Source organism: Octopus bimaculoides, chromosome 11, assembly GCF_001194135.2.
Source record: "Octopus bimaculoides isolate UCB-OBI-ISO-001 chromosome 11, ASM119413v2, whole genome shotgun sequence".
NCBI classification, from domain to species: Eukaryota; Metazoa; Mollusca; class Cephalopoda; order Octopoda; family Octopodidae; genus Octopus; species Octopus bimaculoides.
The window spans coordinates 3,463,600-3,470,397 of record NC_068991.1 but is presented as its reverse complement, the minus strand read 5'-3'; the positions used below and the strand labels follow the sequence as shown (position 1 = coordinate 3,470,397).

The 6,798-nt window shown below is 40.5% G+C and overlaps 1 protein-coding gene across 1 annotated transcript in view; it reads right to left on the bottom strand.

Annotated features, from left to right (window-relative positions):
* The window catches only part of LOC106872105 (echinoderm microtubule-associated protein-like 6), a 39,226-nt gene extending 38,282 nt beyond the window's left edge, over nucleotides 1-944 (bottom strand). The window contains exon 1 of the mRNA XM_014918966.2: nucleotides 805-944. The gene's annotated coding sequence lies outside the window, so the exon portion shown is untranslated. The remainder of the gene's footprint in view (nucleotides 1-804) is intronic.
* Nucleotides 945-6,798: the final 5,854 nt, after the last annotated feature.

Below are 6,798 nucleotides of genomic sequence, written 5' to 3'. Positions count from 1 at the left end.
TATATATATATGTATATGTATGTATATATATGCATGTATATTTATATCGTTTGTAGAAAACATAAACCAGGAGAAGAAGCAAACTCTAAGATGTAGAACAGTATATATCAGAGATGGAAAAGGCCGGTTTTGGGGTCTGACAATACGCCATAAAGCTAGCCCCTTTATGGACGGGAAACCTAAGGTGATCCCATAAACCGGCCTTCCCCATTTTTGATATAACACACACATACACACGCTCATAAAATGCGATTCACATAGAAATACATAAAGAATTTTGCAGTTATACAGAAATGTACATGTACATTATAGAGGTGTGTGTGTGTGTGGGCCCAGGCCGAAGAGGTAATACACACACACACACAGCTACAAACAGATGCGTGCAGAATTTAGAATTAGAAGTTCACATACACACGCGCCTGTAATTACATACACACCCAGAAAGACAGCACACACACACATACACACACACAAGTACATTCAAAAGTAATTCGTAGCTACATAGAGGTACATACGCACCGAGTCCAGACCACAACGCAACAGGTTCACTGTGGAAAAATCATTTGTGCACTAACACACACACACTTATTTCTGTACGAAACACATTAAAGTTCAGGCACACACACACACACACACACACAGACAGATGAAGAAAGAACTCATCCACGCACAAAAGTATATATCTTTACGATGCGAACGTATACATACCGCAGGAAATATATATATTGTGTGTGTATTCGTATAGATATATCATTCATACCACACACGCACTGATACTGTAGCAATAATCTATTAAATGCTTACTTAACAAAACGTATGTATACAGTGTATTGTGTATATATATATATATATATATATATCTATCTCTATTTATATGCAGACTCCTACGTATATAAGATAGATATGTACGTGAATGTGTTGTTATATGTGTACGTCAGTCTATGTGTTTGTGCGACAACAGATCTGTACTCACTGTAACCTAGGACAGTTGCCCTTGGAAACCTAACTAAACAATACTTCTATGGCTGCTACTACTATTTCAGATACTGGCGGGACTCTAGCAGAGGCGGCAGCGGCGGCGGTGGATGTTTTGTCACTTCTATATTTGTCGTTTAAACAACAACCCTCCTATTCAGCCCTGGTCGAATAAACGGCGATCTTTCGTTTTAGGGATATCTAATTTAAGACGGAATTAGTCGACGATTTGGTTGCTATTTCTAGCAGGTCGAGCAGTGTTTATAGTTCTTTTCCTCAGTGGTTTGTAGTTCTTTTGTCCCTCTACATCCTGTATTTTTTTGTTTTTGGTTTTGTTTCACAAATATGTAGAACTACATTCTTGATGTATCCGTTACTTATTTTAAGACTGTAGGACTTGACACGAGGAAAATCCGAGTCGCTATTTCTAGCAAGTCGAGGAACCACGTTGAGGCTAACGCGTTTGGCTTGTTCGTTATTGATATTGTTGGTGTTATGGATTAGATCGATAAATCGAACACGATGCCAAGAAACAGGGGAGATAGAAAGATGCGTGTTACGGAAAAGAAAGAAAAGAAATGCGAGGAAGAACGATAATGGAAGGCGAAAATATTTAAAGAAGCAAGGAGAAGAAAGGAAGATGAGGAGAAAGAAGACAGAGAGACCGCTTTCGTTGCTTCTGAGGAATGTTAAAATGATGAGGGCAAAATACGTGGCGCCAAAAACTTCGCTTAATTCAGCCAAGTTATTATACCACGTGACCACACGTTCAGCCAATCAGAACGACGACCGCTATTTTTGGTTGCGGATCGAAATAATGCTTATTGTGTTGGTTCACCCTCGCGGATATTTGTAGAAGTGTGTTTGTATTTTCAAGGCAATAAATTTACGATGTGGTTATTAAGTCGAAGCAGTTATATTTTGGTTTATTTACATAAAGTAATATAACAGGCAATGGATGACTTTTTGATTTAAGATTTAACATTCAAGCGTAAAGAAAGAGGCATTGCTAGAGCGAAATAGGAGAGCTTGCCTATAAGTCTTTTTTTTTTTCGGAACTTTTTCTCATTTTTCTTTTAACCTTTGCAGAAATTAAACCTGTCACTGTCACTAACAAAAGGAGAAGGGCTTTTTTGTTTTTGTTAAATTCAAGACGAATTTTGGTGTTTGTGGTTATCTGACTTGGTTGGTGTGTGTATATGTGTGGGGGTAATAAGCTGCACTCATAAGTCACTTTGAAAGTACCTGAGTGTGTGCTTCATTGTTCTTGGTGTGTGTGTGCATTCAATATACACATTGAGTTTTGTGTATACGTGCTCAGCCCAGGAACCTCAAATGAATAAATCTTGGAATGTTTCTCTTTACTCTTTTACTTGTTTCAATCATTTGACTGCAGCCATGCTGGAGCACCGCCTTTAGTCGAGCACATCGACCCCAGGAATTATTCTTTATAAGCCTAGTACTTATTCTATCGGTCTCTTTTGCCGAACCGCTAAGTTTCGGGGACGTAAACACACCAGCATCGGTTGTCAAGTGATGTTGGGGGGACAAACACACACACACACACACACATAATATGTATACATATACATATATACGACGGGCTTCTTTCAGTTTCTGCCTACCAAATCCACTCACAAGGCTTTGGTCGGCTCGAGGCTATAGTAGAAAACACTTGCCCAAGGTGCCACGCAATGGGACTGAACCCGGAACCATGTGGTTGGTAAGCAAGCTAATTACCACACAGCCACTCCTGCGCCTATGTTTCACAAATTTTCAAGTTATTCTTTTCTTTCGATTGTATTTAGAGAACGCGAATCAGTGTGCCATGTTCTTTGGGGAGGGGGATAGCCCCAGCATTTCTAGGCTTTTATGTACATATATGAATCTTTTTCTTGGGCCCCACCCCCATTTACAGAATTCAAGCTGGTTTGCTAACGAAATGACACAACTCTTTTGTTTAAGTCCAGACAGCTCTTGCTGTCTGTAGTTATTTGAACAGGTTGATGCGTGAGAATAAACTTGTGTCGTGGACGGGCGTACATGGTGTTTAGCTGCGAGTCAGTCACGATGGCGCAAACTAAAAACCATATGCGTTCCGTCTGTGACCAGCCATCTTTAATTTATCTTTTCCTTTCGTACTTGGTATATCTATAACCACGTTAAGCAATTACTTAGACGGTAGGGATGTAATTTAAGGGAAACTGGGGAGTGTTTCGTTCATCATCCTCAAACAACCCTTATTCGGGGACCTTTTGAACGGGGTGGGCTATCTCGACCTGAAGAAAATTCTAACTGGACCCCCACCTGCAAGGTCATGCGCTGTTTATCTTGGTATAAGATCATTATGGTAGACTGGGCTTTGTATATTTGTACCCCTGTATCACTTTGATGGCATGCACTGCTCTCTCACTCAACAACAACGACGATGATGATGATGATGAGGATGATGATGATGATGATGATGATGATTATGATTTCATTTATTTGCCACAAGGGCGAAGGATGGGAGGACAATACAGAGACAGACATAAAGAATATTATTAACAACAATTAAACATTTCTGACCTAAAGACAAAAGCTGCAGACAAAGGTTGCCGAACAGACATGGATTGAATCCGTTCCAATTATTGGCTCAAATCTAAGACTATATTTATTTCATTTAAAGGCCCGGATCTGTCTGTTTGTCGTTTTGTTTGTTTGGTGTGTTAGGGGTGGTTAGTCAGTCGTTGTTTAGTCTTGTGACACCCAATACTAGTTGGTACCTGTTGACCATAGACCAAATCGACGGATCAGACACACAAAGTGACCAGACGAGGTCTACAGGTGTACTGTTAGTCCCAGTCTGCCTTTCATAGCCCCGAATCTCAACCCCGCTCCAACTCCACTCGAACTCATTCGCCACAATGCTAACGCGCCCGCACACGCACGCACACACACACATATATATATGTATGCACATATACATGTGTGTTAATGCCCATCTATATATATATATATATATATATATATATATATATATATATATATATATATACATACATACATTATGTATGTATGTATATATATAAATATATATGTAGATATATTTATACGTATATATATGTGTATGACTGTGTATATCTATCTATCTATCTATCTATCTATCTTTGTCTCTCTATCTATATGTCTCTCTTCTCTCTTCTCTTTCTCTCTCTCTCTCTCTATATATATATATATATGTACATGTATGAATATACATACATACATACATACATGCATATATCCATACATACATACATCCATACATACGTGCATACATACATACATACATACATACATACATTTATCCCAGCCTGGTACTGTACACATTTGACTAAATGGTGACTGGTGGATGTTGACCCCACCCCCCACACACACCCTCTCCCACCACGGCAACCCCCAATGAAGCGGTGTTGACAAGTGGAACGACCACAATATGTGTCTCCTCCTTAACCAAACGTAATCTTTAATAAATTCACCTCAGGAATGTTATTGTCTTGATCAGCTCAAAGCTATTGCTGCTGCTGCCGTTGCTGCCGTTGCTGCTGCCGCCGCTGCCGCCGCCGCTGCCGCTGCCGCTGCCGCTGCTGCTGGTGATATACACCCTTTTTTTTCTTTTTTTTTTCAGACATATTCTTGAGTGAATATACAGATTTTTAAAAATTCTTTTAACTAGTTTCAGTCATTAGACTGTGGCCATGCTGGGGCACCACCTTGAAGAATTGTTAGTCGGATGAATTAGAATTTGCATTAAACAGAATGAGTGGTGACGGCTGGAATGCTTTATGGAATGCAGGCGTCGGCTCCGTTTGGGTCAACCCGCAGTTAAACAGCAAATAGAACTGTTACTATGCCAACGACAATGATCATGACAACAACATCGCCTTCAGCCGCAACAACAACAACTGCAACACGTAGAAGAACAGGAACAGAGTTGAACAACAGACTGCGACAGCAACACTAACATCTGATCTAGTAATAAAGAGCAAAGAAAGGGAAGCAGTAAGAGATGGTAGAGCTGAGGGTTCCCTGGGATGCGAACATCGAAGAAACCGGAAAATACAATGAATTGGTTAAACTCTGAGGAAACATTGAATGCGACGCAATGTATCTTGCCGTAAAGGCGGCGAGCTGGTAGAATCGTTAGCACGCCGGGCAGAATGCATAGCGGCACGTACCGAGATCAATCTCCACCGAAGTCGACTTTGCTTTTCATCCTTTTAGGCTCGATAAAATAAGTACCAGTTACGCACTGGGATCGATGTAATCGACTTAGCCCCTTCCTCAAACCTGTTGGCCTTGTGCCAAAATTTGAAATCAGTATACCTCCCTGTAGAGACATGTGTCAGAGGATTTGTTGGAATCTGGGTTAACTCGATGCGCAGGAATCTTGGACTAGTTGCGAAGGAGAGAAATTGCGATACCAGAAATTTGCAAGAAGTCGCTGGGAAAGCAAACCATTACATCTGGCTCATGGGAGAAGAGGAGTGGTACTGCATGAGGACGGTAGAAACATCCTGGCCCAGATTCGCAACATCTTTTGTACTCTAGACACAAGGCCTGAAATTTTGGGGGTGGGGCCAGTCGATTAAATCGACCCCAGTGCGCAACTGTTTCTTAATTTATCGACCCCGAAAGGATGAAAGGCAAAGTCGACCTCGGGGAAATTTGAACTCAGAACGTAAAGACGGACAAAATATCGCTAAGCATTTCGCCCGGTGTGCTAACTCTTCTGCTAGCTCGCCGCTGCCTTGAGATTCGCAACCCCTGGCACAACAAAGCTCGGCCTGTTGTGAGGAAGTTTTGTCACCTACATATGTAAGTGGCCCTTAGCAGCTCTGGTGTTACAGCAAGAGGGGCCGAAACACTTACACGGCTTCTTTACCCCCTGATGAGACATTGAGGTCAGCTTTTAGAGAAGGTGTATTGTAGCAAACCGCAGCACACAAATGTTTACCCTGAAAAGCACACACACACACACACACACACACACACATATCACTCACTCCAAAAATAACACGACGGGTTGTTAATTGAAATCGTATATGTTTTGAGACGATTGAATTTTATAAAAACGAACAAGATAACAACAAACGCAGACAAAAAACAACATCACATAACAACAACAACAACAACAACAACAACAACAACAACAATAGCAGATGAAAGGAAAACAAAGATAAGGAGAAAGGCTCCGACCCTGCTGAAACAGGTTTTAAGACGAGTGGATTAGATTATGTCCTGTCTCGAAACTAATCTGATCTGATACTGACCAGTACAACAACAGCAGCAACAGCAGTGGACATAGGTAGGATGTGTTGACCACTTGAATGTTAATTAAAGATTACATGGAAGTAAGACGGTTGATTAGAAATTTTGGAGGGGTGGGAGTGGTTGTGTGTGTGAGTATGCGCCTTGTGTATATGCGTGTGTATATATACAGGGTGTTCGCGATAAATTTGATGGGGTTTTTTTTTTAATGTTTCCTTTCTTTTCTCAGCTCCAGCTTGATGTACTGGGGAACTGTCGGCGACGTTGGAGAGCATAAAAATTAAAGTTGTACAGTTCTATATTTAAGAGATGAGGAATTATTTACATTATTTACATTTGACGGATATTTGTCCTCATCTTGTTTGATGTTAACACAACGCTTCGGCTGATAAACCTTCCAGCCTTCATCAGGTGTCTTGGCGAAATTTCGAACCTGGGTTCTCATTCCTAAGGTGTTTTTCGATGTTGTTGTTATTATTATTATTATTATTATTATTATTATTATTATTATTATTATTATTATTATTATTA